This window comes from Rissa tridactyla, chromosome 1 (assembly GCF_028500815.1).
Source record: "Rissa tridactyla isolate bRisTri1 chromosome 1, bRisTri1.patW.cur.20221130, whole genome shotgun sequence".
NCBI classification, from domain to species: domain Eukaryota; kingdom Metazoa; phylum Chordata; class Aves; order Charadriiformes; family Laridae; genus Rissa; species Rissa tridactyla.
Genome location: NC_071466.1, coordinates 60,511,848 through 60,528,543, shown reverse-complemented (window position 1 = coordinate 60,528,543; position 16,696 = coordinate 60,511,848). Strand labels below are relative to the sequence as shown.

The 16,696-nt window shown below is 40.7% G+C and overlaps 1 protein-coding gene across 6 annotated transcripts in view; it reads right to left on the bottom strand.

Moving 5' to 3' along the window:
• Positions 1-16,696, bottom strand: part of FARP1 (FERM, ARH/RhoGEF and pleckstrin domain protein 1) — a 214,177-nt gene that overhangs the window by 83,773 nt on the left and 113,708 nt on the right. The window lies entirely within an intron of this gene.

The window sequence follows — 16,696 nt, the reverse complement described above, 5'->3', positions numbered from 1 at the left end:
AAATCTGATGAATGGTTATGTTAGCAAACAACACACAACTGCAGCAATCGTCGGGAAGCACAAACAGAGGAGTGGTGCCCGTGTGCACTGGAGAAACAGTGACTTAGCCTCCAGTCACTTTGAAATCCAAAGCTGCTGGGACTGACCCATATGTTGAGTCTAGCATTAAATAGCAAAGCAGTGCAGGCAGAGCAGAGATCTGCTTATCCACTTGTGGCAAACCAGGGAAAGAAGGGATTTGTGCTTCTATCTGCATGGTAGGGGGAGGTGGAGGGGGAAGAAAGGCCAGCAGGTCTTCTAAGCTGCACGTGATGTTGTCTTGTTAACAGCATGTGGTACGAGCCGGGCAAAAAGCCTCTCATTGATCTTCAGAGTGCTTCCTCCTGACTATGAGCAAGGTTTTACTCTCACCTACGTTGAACTTGGGACGTGCAGCTTTGGCCTGATTTCCCACCCCTTCTTCTGCACGTATGTGTGTGTGTGTGCATATATATGTCTGTATACATATATGTACCTTACAAAACTGCCTGTGCCTGCAGTTAACGTGCAGTACTTCAAAGAAAAATACCTTACACCCTCCTGCTTCATTGCTCATTTAACCATTCAAAATGTTCAAGCTGAGGAGATTCCTAAGAGGTCTGCTTTCTGTCACTCAGATAGAGGCATCAAATATCAAAGGAAAGCAACACCATGTTATTATCACAAGTACATTAACACAGTCTCTGAAACACAACTTTTATGGCTTCTATTTTGTTTTAACGTGCAATACTGTTTTCTTTTATGCTCTGTTTAAAAACACGTGCTGTACAGACTTAGTTATTGTGACTGGGGTTTTGGATAGAATTGTTAAAATAAATCTTCAGGCGCAGCAGATTTACAAAGGCAAATGAGCCACTCAACTGTTTTTTCTTAAGGCCAGAGTACAGCAGTGCCATATTAGATACCGCTTTGATATAGATGAGCTTTATCAGCAACAACAGGCTTCGTGAGAAACAAGCATTCTCTGTTCAGGATACGTCAAAGAGAAGTCTTTGGGGATGTGCTATCAAAAGTCAAACACCAGGCTGAGACAATGCGACTTTTTTGACCACATTTTCAGTCTTAGGTTGAATTCCTCCAGAAAGAGAGTTTTAATTCATTTACCCTTGAGGATAATGTGTGTAACTGGAAAAGGATTTGATTTTATCTAATCTGTGTTTTTTTCTTAGTGCTGAAAACCAGTCCTTATGTGCTTAAAGATGGCACGCACCTCACTTTAAATTTACATTTACAATTAATATTCAGGTAATTTCCAGATTCCTGGGCTATGCAAGAGCAACACTTTTACTTAAAACATAACAACATAATTGGACGCTACAAGTGATTATTACCAAGATACCATTTGAGTATATCAATAAAGATTGCCACAGAACTATTATCTGTCAGGGTTTGAGCAACTTGTCCATCTTCTGCTTTTTATTTTAAGAGTAAATGTAAATTAATCACACCTAACTCTAAGCCTTTAACTGAGGTGCCTAAGGCAGAAGGGTAGTTTTTCCAGATACCCAGATTCCCGTCTGACCAACAGAGGGGAAATAAGCACTTTCAGACTATCAGTCAGTCAACCTAAAATCTGAATAATCTGGGGGGAGGTGGCCTCTCTTCCTCTACTTTTTTATAAACTAGAGTAACTACAGCTGGCATAAATGTCTTATTGAAAGACAGTTTTATATGGATATATATTCTTTACAATATTTAAGCGTAAAAAGGAAAAAAAAAGAACTAAGGAACCTTTACAAAATAAAGAGGTTCGTGCTTATTTAAAACAGAATTTTGGCTCCTACAAGAAGACATTTCAGAAAACAAACAATATAAAAGCAGAGTGTTCTCACTCCTTCCTTAGATGGGCTTTGACGCTCCCCAACAGAAAGCAAAGGGGAGATAAAACTAAGCAAATCCGCATGCAAAGAGAGCGCACCACTTGCTGAAGGTGCCTCCAGACAGAGACCGAGCCAGTGCAAGGATGGCTGCACCTCTAACAGCCAGAATTCAACCCCATCAGCTGTTGCTTAACTGAGAGCAGCTACCCTTTCCTGGCCAGGCACATAAGCAGAAAAGGCAACGGGCTTCTACAAAGCAGCATGGGCCCACCTGCCCAGCATGGCACTGATGAGATCAGATTTACCAAAACACTGAAAAGTACGACATCATTTTTTACTAGGAAGAGTTTTAACAGGATATCGAAACCTTACAGTAAGCCTCAGGTATCAACAGCCACTCCTCTTACATGTTAAGTGTTTAAAAGACCAAAAATATCTGGAGACAAAAGTCAGCAGAATGTTGCTTGGAATTTATTACTGATCATCTATTATATTAAGAGGCTCATCAAAAAGTTGCTCCAGATTTGTTTTTTTCCAAATTGAAAAATACTTTTGTAGCTATTATGAGACAATAAATATCCTTCATCTGTGTCTATTTATAAAATGTTTAGGTTATCCCTGTTTTCACTAGCCCTCAAGTAAAGTTCTGGACCAGCATATATATATGTATTTTAGTCACCCCCACCAAAACACCGCCTTGCTACCAGCTTCAGAAATTATCGTTCTTCATCATAATTTACTTAGAGAAGACAAACTATCCTGTCAGACTCACAATAAATCTCCATAGAGAAAGAACTTCTGCATACAGAAGACCACAATGGCATTGAACTATGATTACTGCTTGCATACTCCTTGTACTGGCCTTTTAACTCATTTTTAATCACAGTGTCTCCTAATGTTTGACAAAGAACACCATGTGATTAAAATAGGGAGAGCGGTAACTCTGATTTGGCATTAAGGAACCAATATTATCAGCTCTTGCTTTTCCAGACTGTAAATATTTCTTAAATTGTTGGTATCAAACAGCTTGAGACATCCTGTCTACTCTCGAATACTGAACAAGGTCTTGTCCAGGAGAATGGCATCGACTTTGCAGGATGAGAAAGACATGTGGAGCCATGTGTCACTGGCATCCTGCTGGGTTTTTAATTCTTACCAGCTCATCAACATTCCTCAGCAGATTCATACAAGCCGAGAGAAGGCAATGACTTCTGAGTCCCAGTCGGAGACTCCTGCAGAGCACATGCTGGGGAGGCTGAGGAGGTTGGCCATCATGCTCCAGGTAGGTCCAAGATCTGATGACCAGACAAGGTGCTGCAGTTCTGCTTCTAGTCATCCAGAGATCACACCAAGAAAAAAGTCTTCATGTTTGTAGTAAAATAACAGGCCTAAACCCATGCTGAGGAAGTGCAAAGACTAGCAAATAGAGAGTTCTGTCACCACTGCAATTTACATCTCATCACCTTTGCTGGTACCAAAAATCTAAAAAAGTAATCAAGATGTGTTATGGGTACTTACAGCACAGACAATCTGCTCCAAGAACAAAGTGAGGTTTACGCAGTGACAGTATGACACAGAGACTAGACCAACGATGGGTTTAGTGTGTGGCTCTCACCTGTGGGACCACCATACCCAGACACAGTCTTTGCCTCGGAGAGGACTAGTACTTGCTGTTAAGAAAGCAGCAAATGCCAGCAGCCACTACATCCTGTTGCTCCCATATGCTGGCACGTGCCTACAGCCACAAGCTGCCCCTACTTTCTCTCTGGGGCCTACAGGGAAAGGAAAAAGGGCTAAAAACTAGGATTATGATCCAAAACAAGAATTCAGTCCCCTCCTGGATAATTTCTTCCATCCAATGTATCACAACTGTAAGCAGACTGTAAACAATTAAGGCTAGGAAAAGGTGAGTTATGATTATCACTGTCAGAAACTCTTCATTCCAAGGGCACACACTTCTTTCTCAAGTATAAAGTAACATGATTTCCTGGCACTGAAACAGGCTGTTCTCCACCTCTAATTACATGCTAACCAGGAGATATCCTTTTATGTTATTTACTAGGATGGATGTTTTCCCCCATGACCCTCAGAGCCTTGCTTGGGTTGAGATTCATCCTTTTTTAACTGCAATTAAGGATCCAATTGCCCTGGGCTCCCGTCATGGCAAAAGAAAAGACAGGCTACTCCCAAAGAAACACCCAGGCCAGCCAAAACTGAATAGACAAACTTGGCCTTCATCTCATTGCTACTTAGCTTCTCCCTGTAAGTTTCGTGATCTTTAACAAGAAATAAGCATACCACCATGTTATCATTAACATTCATGAGGTATTTTGTCTACTGTGCTGTTAGGAAACAGATAAGTGCTTATACAAAAGATATTACGCATATTAGCTGACATCATCAGCATATTTTAAACAGTCTCCCAAAACTGAATTCAAATGGCCAAACTACTAAAGACAAACATTACCCAATAAAAAATGTAATTCATACCCATTAAGCAGCTCTCACCACTAGCCATTTCAGGATATCCTGACATTAAATCAAATATTTAAGGAAGGGCTTACTTTTCTTTTTGAGTGATGCTGAATGTATCTGGATACGTGCCCTTGCTGGAGATTTATAATTAGGGTTAGCATTACACTGAGTAATTTCAAAAGCTTGAGAAATCACAAGATCCGTTGAGGTCATTTCTCTGACATCGCATATGGATCCAATACTGAACATAAAAATTCCACAGACCACATGTTCACCAATGTGCAAAAAGCCACTCATCCTGAAAGCAGCAGAGGCATGAACTTGCCCCATCAACTGCATTTCAACAAAAGCATGACCAACTCTCTTCCACTCACGATAATTACGATCAAGAGAGGACGCTATTAAAATCCATTTCACTCCTCCTAACTGCTGGCAACAGTGTCCCCAAATGTTCCTAAATATGCTTTTAACTTGGGCAATGAGTGCCTTAAAAGCAATGAATTTCTGTCAGGGCTGAGCTGTGGGTTGAGCGGTGGGCTCATGCAGAGCCACAGCTGCACCGGTGGCCACAGTGGAATTCAACTCACCCAACTTCAGCTGTTTAGAAGTTCTGTGTTTAGTCTAAGCTCACGGTCCGGGCTGTCTCTCTGCAGTCGGACGAGAGAGAAGTATCGTGAGAGAAAATTCATCCCATCTGGAGACAGATGTATCACACATCTGGGGTGAATCGCCCACCAGGGGCACCTCTCATTCCACCAACAACCGGGGGAGCCTTTCCTACTCCCTGTGAATCTGATGTTCAAGCAACTAAAATAAGGTGAGATCAATCTTACTCCAAAACTTTAGCACAGGTAAGATTTTACAGTCTGGCACACTTTTTGCTTGTAATTTTTCCACATGCCTGAGACAGGATACACATGGCATTTTCTTTTGGGGGAAGAGAGACGAATAGAAGATACATTCTTATAAAGCTGTGTATTTGTTTTAAGCAAGATAATGGTAGTGAAAGGGCTTAAGAAGACAACAGCAGACAACGCAGAAATAGAGAGCAGCACTGAGAATGTATTACAAGAAGGACAGGTCCCCAAAGCTGAGCTACAGTGCGGGCTACAAGTAACAGCAAAAGCCTCCGTTTTCTAAAGGTGTTGCCCAACACTTACAAACCAGAGGAGCTAGGAGCAAAATGTAAGTCCCACGTTTTCTCACAGTACAAATAACCAATTCCATTCAATATCATGTTGAGGCCTATATTGAAAAGGAGTTCCAGTAAATTTGTTACCTAAACACAAACACTCAGCAGTTTTCTACGTTATAGAGCGCTGAGGAAAGGAAACTCAGGACTCAACAACACAACATTCAGTAGTGCTATCCTGACCAAAAGGACTTCCAGCTTCTTCTCAACTTCAACTGATGGCTTTAAGGAGATTTAGAGTCCAACAGTAGCCTACTGAATAAGGATCAAATGTTGACTTAGCAGACCCATCCTGTAAGGCGCTGAGTGACCCCCAGCCCTGCAGACACGTTCCTTCAGGAACCGAGCAGCTTGCAAGGCCAGCTGGCTGGCATGGCTCAGAGTATTTCCCAGAGTACACGTGGCCCCCACAGGCAAAACTGTGCTAGTAGAAAATTGCTCAGCAATGGTCTTCAAGAACAATGAAGAAACTCAAACAGGCAAAACGTAAATAAAGTGCTTTATGTGTAGGCTGCTGCTTAAGGTCTTAAAATAGATTCCAAATAATGAAACAACACGTCTGTCTAACAGTCATACTTTTCTGGTTATGAAGAGCCGGCATGATCAATTAAAAGAAACCCTTAAGTAATGATATACTCAGTCTCTGATTCCAGTATCTCCACATTGACAGATCAATACGTGATTTGGAAAACTGCACCTTCCAAAATCTATGAGGCAGCTATATACTGATATAGTTATATTGAAAATAGATGTATGCATGGTTTTCTCCATCACCACTTAAAGTAACAGGCTGAAAAATACCCATGGCAATACAATGCATGCAGTTATACGAAGGGCGATTTATAGCCCTGTTTTAACGCTTATATTTGCCAAAGGCAAAAATCTGCTTACTGTTACTTCTAGCAATAGTATACTTTACTAAACAGCCAGTCTTGTGTAAAAAAAACAACCCATAACATAAAACATACACTAACCTTTTATGTTGCTGCTAAGTGGTTTGTGAAATCTGGCTTTGTGATTACATTTAAGATGTTTTGTGCAGTCTCTATTAACCAAGTATCCCATGCGGGGGCAGGAGTGACCTCTGAAATATTCACAATAAGCTTGAAATGCTACACTGTACATCACATTTCCAAGCATCACAGAAGCCCATACATCATAAATAAACAGATAAATAAATAAAATCAAGTGAACAAACAAGGCTTTGCCTTCTTTGTTGAGAATGTCTGAAGCTGCCCAAAGTCGACAACAAAAATAACCTAAATACTCATACCCTTACAGCAGTATGTCTTCACTTCTAACCTCTAAATATTCATAGAAATAACAGTCTAATAATCTAATAACACAGTTACATGCTAGCATACCAAGAACCATGCTTTGGAAAGAAAAATATCACTCAAAGTTTTCAACAGGTGTCATAAACTAGAGACTCGATCCTGCAGTTGGAGCAATCACTGCAATACTCTGTGCATACATGATATACTACTATTTCTCATGGCTTTTACATGGAAACAATGGGTACTATTCATATAGAATCACAAGCCACTGCTGCAACACCAAATATTACATTTTCAAACTGTCAATCACCTATACAAAGACTAACGGAAAATTTCAACCAAAATTTTGTGTTCAAACTCAGCTTTCAATACTTACTATTCTGCTTTACTCTTCTGATGAGTTTCACTTCTCATATTAAAAAACCTGAGAATTACAGACGTTGGTCCCTTACAACCGTGCGTCTTGAACCAGAAACTCTTTAATGCCTTCACAATGTCTCCCAACTCAACAGCATCACTATGTCTGAATTACTTTGAGGACTGTTTTCACACTCAATAGCATGGTCTTCTATCTCTTTTTTTTTTTTTTTTTTTGCTTGTGCTCACTGGCCAAGCTGGGGAAAGCCTTGCCCCCGTGGCAACAACTGCATTAGGGGCACCAGCCTTCACATCAAAACTCTGCCCAGAAGTTACTTACTGCTACTGTAAAACTAGTTTGTGTCCTTAACCAAAGAATGAGCACCGGGGAGGCAAGAGGGGAAGGTTCCTAAAATCCCATGGGACTTGGTGGCAGCCCTCTCTTTGGCAATTCCCCTTACACACTCACAAGGCCAGGGAAAGGGACAAAATGCGTCTGAAAAATGGTTGTTCCACTTCATTTCTGATGTGTGTACACAGATGTTTTACTTGTTGTTACAGAAAAGCATGCACTATCACAGCCAAGCACATTTCAAAATCATATAGAAATAAAAAGAAGAGGCAGCTTCTCCCACTCCATAACCCTTTATTCACAGTTAAAAGTTCACATCCAGCAGAATGAAAATTAATCTCTGATTATGTCAGGACCGAAACAATAAATATGTAATTTCCCCAGCCCTGGAAGCCTATCTTTTTGCTTTCTTGATATTTGTTTATATGGCTAAAACAAACAAACAACAAAACAAAAAATGCAACCTTTTAGCCAAATACTATAACAGAGAGAACAGTGAAAGCAACAGCTGCTCTCAGTTGAATCCCAGATTGCCAAGCACTTTCACCTGAGAAGTCTGAATGCCTGCAACGACAAAAATAAAGTGACCTACTGTAGATTCCCTGAAAGGTGAACAGAATTCCAAGCAAGACCTCTGACAGGCTACATGAGCCAATTTACAGTGGCCAGTTTCTGAGCTACCTTCATTTTTTCCTGTCACAAAAAGGCAAAGCCTAAAAGCAGTCCCTGCCAGACAAGTGGCAATAAGCCTCCTAACTAATCCCAGGTGGAGGGACTTATGTAGGTGATGAATTTTTTCAGGTTCTGCTGGGCTCTAAGTGAAGGTCACCTTGACACCATTTCCCATGAGGGCTGGCAAGCTTCAACAGCAGAAGAACCCAAAATTCCTTTGCCTACAAGGTCTAGTGACTCATAGGTGTCCACAGCAGTATGAAAGTAATGGCGTTCCTTCACTGAAGGTGGAGGGGAGAGGAGAAAGTGTAAGTGTGTTGTGCGTTTCAGAGAAGATCTGTGCTGAACAAGAGCAGAAAGCTGAACACCAGACCAACTGTATTTGGGCTGGGAGGCAAACAGAATAAAAACACCCCACCAAGCATGTACAGTATATTTTAATATTCTTTAGTTTGCCACTTTATCTTCAAAGTAGTAAATCTCTTCTCAGAGAGACTGACGCCTAAATAACTAAATAGATAAATAAAACCCTTATGCCTTTTTCAACAAAGTTTCCAGACTGCTATTGCTATCCTCTATATGCAATTCAAAATAGAAGCAATCCCCCAAAAAGCACAACAAATTCTTAGAGAAAGAATTCAAAATATGGTAGCCAGCGAGCCCAAGATATCCCAAATGAACACGTTTTTGACAAAGGCAGCAGTACCCTTCCACAAATGCAGGTGAAATCCAGCATGTTTGATCATATATTACTGTGCCTACATATAGTGACCATTATGCAGAAAAACAAACAAAAAACCCACCGCCACTATTATCATAGTTCAAGTTCTTTGTAAAAACAGCACATCAGTTCCAGAAAATCTGGTACTGTGAACTGTCATGCAATTAACCTAGTTATAGCCAAAATACAGCTGACTAGTGAACATGGAATAACATTCATTTATATATTTAAATGATTAATTATCTGCATAAGAGATGACTCATTAAGACCTCGCAGTTGCAATTTAGGAAAGCGGTAACCCAAACAGCAACCAGCCAACTTCCTTCATTTTGCCATTCCAAATCCATGTCTTGAAAATCTTTCTCTATGGACATCTTATCTGCCAACCACTACTAATCATGATCCTTTAGGAAACAGACTATCAAAAGATATTTTATTAACAGATAATAAATAGCCATGGAAAAGGTACCTCACTTTCAGGTATCACCTTCCTTGACCAAACCCAAATCTGAGACACACAGGTGAAAGTCTGAGATAGAGGCAGAAGCTTCCAAAGAGCTAATCTCTCAGAAACCTAACTGCAAAGGATCTGACACAATGTCCCGTATGTCCACAGGCATTGCTTTAATTGCAACAAACAAGCCCAGGACACTGACAAAAATTTCAAACAAAATCTTTGCAAAAACTGAGGTAGAGCTCTTCAGCTAAATCAGCATTCAAATCCCCACTGAAAGACCCAAAATGTCAACTTAATTTTCTTATTTTTAGTATTCAAGTTTGAAATGTGTGCTCTCAAAGACAGAAATGTGAGGTAATATAATCTGCAATGATTAGCTGGTACAATCTCCAGAGAATGCCCGTTCTGCCTGAATGTTTACATCAATTCCACTACAACTTTCCATTTATCACCAGTTAAACTAGTTACGTACCAGGCTAGACTACACCACCTGGGAGGTAAGCAGCATACCCTCCCCATTTTATTCCCATACTGCCATTAAATCACTTCACATATTAACTTCTACTTAATCTTTAGAATGAACTGTTAATCAAAATCTTAAGCATACTTTTGATTAAACTGCTTCCTAGGGCACCATAACCGTAGCTCATTCTAGACTACAGTACTTTTATTGTAACTAATAAGTCAACATTTGAACATTATATTTAAATGCGCAAAATCCCTAAAATTTGCTCACATGAAAGATGTGAAAGAAAGACAGGCCACTGTGTTCTGGGGATGGTTTACCAGCTTAAGGTAGTCGGAGGCTATACTGACTGAGTGCTATTTTTCTCATCGTTTGCAATGATGAAGATGATGTTGACCAGACCTCAACAAAAGCTGGGTGTCAGGAAAGACAGCAAAAGCAGAAATAAAACTCAGGGAACATTACACACCCACATTAGCCAAAGCATGAAGTTAATACAAGAACAAATGGGTATTAACCTGGCTATGAATATGTTTAGACTACAAATTAGAAGAAATTTTATAACTGGTTAATTAGTGAGGTTCTGGAAGAGTTTTCCATAGTGACTATACAGTAAGTACGTTTAAGATGGAGTCAAAATAAATTTTGGATGGGATTCTATAACATGGATGCTTGCCGTAAGAGAGGACTGTGCTCAGTAACACAGAAAATCAAGTCCCATCCTATATTCCCAAAGACAACCTAAAGGAACCAAGCAATGCCAACTCATGATTTTGTCATGAGCATGGAATTTGTGTTCTTTAAGCCCCCATTACTAAGCCTGATGGGAGAATCTGTTTTAAATTTAAAGAGTGAATAAATAAAGCATTAGCCTGGGGTTCAAGGAGAAACACTTTTAAAATATGAACTCTGCAAACTCAAAAACCAGAAGGCAAATAAAAAGAACAAAACATCTGTTACTTCTTAAAATCCCATGGTTTCTAAGCCACTGGGGGCAGAGGGAGGCTGATTCATGATTTCTGAATGCTTAGGTTGACAATCCAAAGAAGCAAAGTGTGAAGGAGTCCAAAACTTAGCACACAAAAGCACTAGGATGCCTAAAAATGGAAGAGTGTGGATGCCTAATTTAAACATTCAACTTTCAAATGAGACTTCTTGAACTTTGCTGCTGCTGCTGCTTTTGAGCAGCAAACAGCTACGAGATTTGACCACAGGCCTCTGATTGCTCAAGAGCTCGCGCTCAGCCTGTTGTCCTGGCCACAATGTTTTTTGTTTTTCAGCTGCTTTGAGGACTTCTCCCTTGGTTTTGTCCTGATTCATTGCCAGCCACAATTTCTCCTCCTCTAGAAGCTGGTAGTTTCTTAGAAAAAGCCAACGGACCCACTAAGAAAAAACGTGTAAAATTATGCTGATATATGAGGCAAACCACAAATTCAGTCCTGTTACTAATGGACTCGTAAAACCCCAGCTAATTTTAAAAACTCCAGTGCTTTTCAGGTTTAGGATGGCTTCTTCATATCGGCTTTTAAAAGACAACTTGCATCTCAAATGTTTATTCACATTGTTTCTGGATATCTGCACTCAGGTGATACCACTGTACTGCGGTAATATTAAAAATAATTATGTCACAATTTTAAAATTAATTTCTATTATTGCCAGCAGACTCCTGAGAGCTACTTATTAAACCTTCAAGGCAGCAAACACAAGTACTTGGTAGAGGTAATGAGGATGATTGAGAGTTCTCATTTGTTTTTCAAGATGCAGGCAGGCACAAGTTTCAAGCAAAAATGGTAGGTCACTGAAGAACACCTTCCCCCCGTATGCTGTCCTGCCTGCTGTACTTCAACAGCTCTTGTGGCTCTCTGGTCTCATCCCTTCACATTTCTCTGATATTTTTCCAGCTTTGACTGCTCTGTCTCTTTATACCATCTGCCATCTTTGACACGACACACCCGAGAAGCAGCAATCTCTTCCTAGGCTACGACATTAGGACACAGTAAGACCTTAACACCACCCTGACAGCCTGAACAAAGTGGAGCTACAAAGGGAAAAAAAAACCAATAAAAATCAGCTGAGCACTCTGCTACACTAACAGCAGCAAGGCCTTCATTAGTTACAGAGCAAAAGTGCTTCAACAGTTGATTAGACTCTTGATGGGAAGATCAAACCTCAAAACCTCTCCTTGTCTCTTGTGACAAAAAATTGCATTTTCGTTTTAATTGCATTCAATACAGGTGCCATACTGTAGGCTTTGCACTCAAATGATATTTCACAGAATCTTCATGGATGGAAAGGACCTTTGAGATCATCGAGTCCAACCAAACAACCTACAATCTCTGCCACTAGAGCATGCCCTGAAGTGCCAAATCTACACATTTCTTAAACACCTCTAGGGATGGTGACTCAACCACCTCCCTGGGCAGGCTGTTCCAGTGCCTGACCACTCTTGCAGTAAAGTAGTTCTTCCTAATATCTAACCTAAACCTCCCCTGCCACAACTTCAGACCATTTCCTCTGGTCCTGTCATTATTCACCTGGGAGAAGAGGCCAACACCCACCTCTCTCCAACCTCCTTTCAGGTAGCTGTGGAGGGCAATGAGGTCTCCCCTCAGCCTCCTCTTCTCCAAGCTAAACATGCCCAGCTCCCTCAGCCTGTCCTCATATGACCTGGTCTCCAGACCCCTCACAGCCTGGTAGGTCTCCTCTGGACACGCTCCAGCACTTCTATGTCCCTCTTGCACAGCGGGGCCCAGAGCTGAACACAGGACTCGAGGTGAGGTCTCACCAGTGCCGAGTACAGAGGCACGATCACTTCCCTGCTCCTGCTGGCCACGCTATTCCTGATACAAGCCAGAATGCTGTTGACCTTCTTGGCCACCTGGGCACACTGCTGGCTCATGTTAAGCTGGCCATCCACCAGCACCCCCAGGTCCTTTTCTGCTGGGCAGCTTTCCAGCCACTCTTCCCCAAGCCTGTAGCGTTGCTTGGGGTTGTTGTGACCGAAATGCAGGACCCGGCACTTGGCCTTATTAAACCTCATACAGTTGGCCTTGGCCCATCGATCCAGCCTGTCCAGGTCCCTCTGTAGAGCCTTCCTACCCTCAAGCAGATCAACTCTCCCACCTAGCTTGGTGTCATCTGCAAACTTACTGAGGGTGCACTCAATCCCCTCATCCAGATCATTGATAAAGATATTAAACAAAACTGGCCCCAAAACTGAGCCCTAAGGGACACCACTGGTGACCGGCCGCCAAGAGGATTTCACCCCATTAATCACAATAACTCACATTTGATGAGTTTGAAGGCACTTTGGACTCAGATTACAGTGGGTAAGCAAGCATCCCATTACTCTCCAAAGAGAATATTTGTGTAAATAAAAAGAGCATATCAGGTATTGACACCAAGCATGGAAACACATTCTTATATACTCCAAAAAGAAAATCCGGGGAAGATATTTCAGGCAGCTTTGATAAACAGGGGGCATTAGAAAATTCCTTTAAAAAATGGGCTACGTGAAAGATTAATGCTTCAATGTGTCAGTAGTAAAAGAATAAGCTCTTGTTTTACACTTGTTTTCTGTTTTAAAGTTGCCAAGTCATACCCAAACTCTTCCACCTTTTCCCAACGTGATGTTAATAATGGGCAATATAACTGAGGAGGTAGCGAATACCAGCCTTGAAACCCCATCACAAATACATTACAGCTGAGCACAGACGTGGGCTTTGGTCTTCTCCATCCCAACACAAGTATACTTCATATGAAATTCAAAGTTAGTGAGAAAATATATCCATGACCCCCGGAGCAGGGCGGTATCCTCATGACTGAACTGAAGCATTTTCATCAGCAAGGTCCAAAGCCAAGCCCCCTCAGCCTGCTCTCCTTGAGGCTACAAAAACACAGATGAGCATCTAAAACTCTCCTGGCTCTTTCTGCTGTCTGGGTTCAGGATCCCCCCTGAGCACAAGGAATGACACTTAACTAAAGCACTCTGCTCTTGCTGGTCAACATCTCTCGTGGCTAAACTCTGAGTGTTTATCCCTCTCCAGGTGCCTAACGCCCAGCAGAGCAAAGCCAAAGCTTCTCAATGAATCTGTAACGCAAAGTTGTTACTTAAAGAACCAGTAATGATCAGTGTCACATCCGTGAATAGAAAGATTTATAGCTTTATTTTCACCTTTTCAGCTCCCCTCTGTATTTCAGAAGATAAAAACAGAAAAGAAGAAAACAAGACTATTTTTAAAATTCTTGGCAGTTGGTATTTGCTGCTTACTGCTTGGATGTTAGCAAAAGGTGGCCATTGGGACACAGTCTGAGCCATTCGTTTCCCTCAAGCACTGTGGCTACTATAGCAGAATTGCTGCTTTGGACCTTGGAAGCAGTTGCTGACCTTGAATTTGCATGAAAAGGTTAAATATTTCAGTGGTAACAAAACAACTGTTTTATGAGTAATCGTTTTATATTATCCCAAAGGCCATGATTTTGTTTATAATTACTCAGAAATAACTTTTTCATAACATAAACTCTCTTACTTGAGCACATCTCTACAGCTGCATTAGCCTGTTGTGCCTGCAATCCAGAAGATGAGAATTCAAATCCCTTTCCATATTTTTTTTAAACATTGCTTCTGAACACACAGTCGGAAGAAAATTATACCAGCATAACGCTGTCTGTCCTCCTTCCAATCCAAAAAGCAAACTGCAATACAGCTAGCAGAAGAATCTGCTAACATCTTCAAGAAGTCCTTAATCTATAATTAATGTCAACAACCTTTAAAGTCTGTAATTCTTGCATCTCACATTCATATTTTAAAGGTACAGTAGTTCTGAGTTATGCTGAGTATGGAGACGGTTTAAAAATTAATGAAAATGCATTACATTTAACAGATAGCAATGTAAATAGCATTGTTTTCATAAGGCAGGAACTCATTTTTTCTTTAAAATTAAGAAAAAAATTGTTAAGCACCACTTGTTAAAGTTACAATCTCTAACCTTTTAATTTTACTTTGTTTGATTATCTATGATCATAATAGTTTGCATGCTAGTGTCCCTCAACCCACCACAGGCACTGGATGATGCTGTGAATTAATTTTTCTCCATCAAACCTAATATCCAGCAACACATTGACGTGCTGTGAATTTTTAAAGACATACAATGACTTTCTGAGTCATGCCCACTCACTTTAAAAAAATTTAGTCACATTTAAAAAGCAACCAGTTAAGTGCATTTCAAGAAATACTCAACTCACCATTAGCCACTCTTTCTGCACTAGTGCCTACAGCTCATGAAACTGTGGCTTTGCTAATGAATCCATCACTCTTTCTCCACCTCATTGTCTTTCTCCGTCTTGAACTCCATTTTCTTGTAATGATGTTCTATAAGTAAAATCTCTGCAAGCAGCCCAATCCAAAAGTTCTTCCATGAAATAATCTTTCTGTCCCCATTTGAATCTGTCTACTTCTGATGAAGGCACTCGGATTTATTCCCAATGCTTGCGGAAAGTCCTTACAAGATTGTCCTATCACTGAGCACAGGACCCTCTTGCCATCAGGTAAGAGAGGGCATACGCTTCAGCTCTGCTATGGAGAGGGGTACTCAAATCCCAGTAAAATATAGCTTCCTCACTGGGTAAGACACGCAAAAGGAAAGCACTATATTCCAATAGAAGAAGAGGTGTCAACATCGTTACAGCATTTGTCGTTGAACTGTCAGTACCGGAAAAATCAACCGGATATGGCCAGCAGGAGGAGGATTTTTTCGTCTTTATGATACCCCATCAACAAAAATTTGAAGGTGGCAACTCTAGGTAGCCACTATCACTGAAGGAGACTGGAGACAGATGAAGAGTATTTCTATTTGGATTCAGTTCGGATGCAATAATGCTTGCAAGCAAAGGCACAACTGGCAGGTATACAAGCCATAAAGCCTCCAAGTGCTTCTACATTTATTTGGATAACTTATTTTAAGTAGACAGCACATGAAAAACATGCTACATGACACAGAGGTAGGTAGTGCCATCTGTGGTTGGGTTTGTCAGGCACTTTCCATTATTAAACACTGTTTTCAGTTACTTTTAAAATTTTGCTAGGTCATGTTCCACACTAAGTGGATTTTCTTAGGAAAGTTTCAACCACAGCAGTTTAGGCAAACTACCAGAAATGAGAAAATGGAAACCGTTTCCTCATCTTAACTAGTCTTGCAAGTATTTCTTTGCAAAGGTTCAGTTGGTATCATGCTTCTGAGAACAGGCTTAAATCTGTACAAGGAATAGCCTAAGGTTAGAACCATTCCAGGAGGAAGTACACTGTCTTGAGAAAGTGCAATTTATGGCATAATACATCTGTATCAGAACCTGGAATAAGGCTGCAGCCTTAATCCTACAGTGTGCTTATGTTTAAAGGCTCAACTTAACAATGGGAACATTCTTTTAGACATTTTATTCAAATATTTCAGATTTATTTAAAAAAAAACCCAAACATTTTGTGAAAGCTCCATCCCAGTTAACTAAAATGCTTCACAATAAAAGACATCAATACAAACACACATCCACCTCTCCCACCAGAAAACATCCAAAAGATTGATTGAGAGCTGAAGACAGTGAACTGAGTGAAAATTATTATCATATGACTTTTGACTCCAACATTGTCTTCTGGAAGGACTTAATGATTTCAGTTTCTTACAGTCTGAAACTAATGTAGGATTTAGCTTTATGACTGTGGAATCTACCGCAGCATCAGATGTTTTGGCAGTCGAAAGGAGCACACGCTGAAACTATTTTGAAGCTGTCATTTGCATGTACCCAGACAAGCATGCAAAATCAAACTGAGATATTGTTCAAAATCCCCTAGGAGATCCCCTCATTTCAAGCTCAC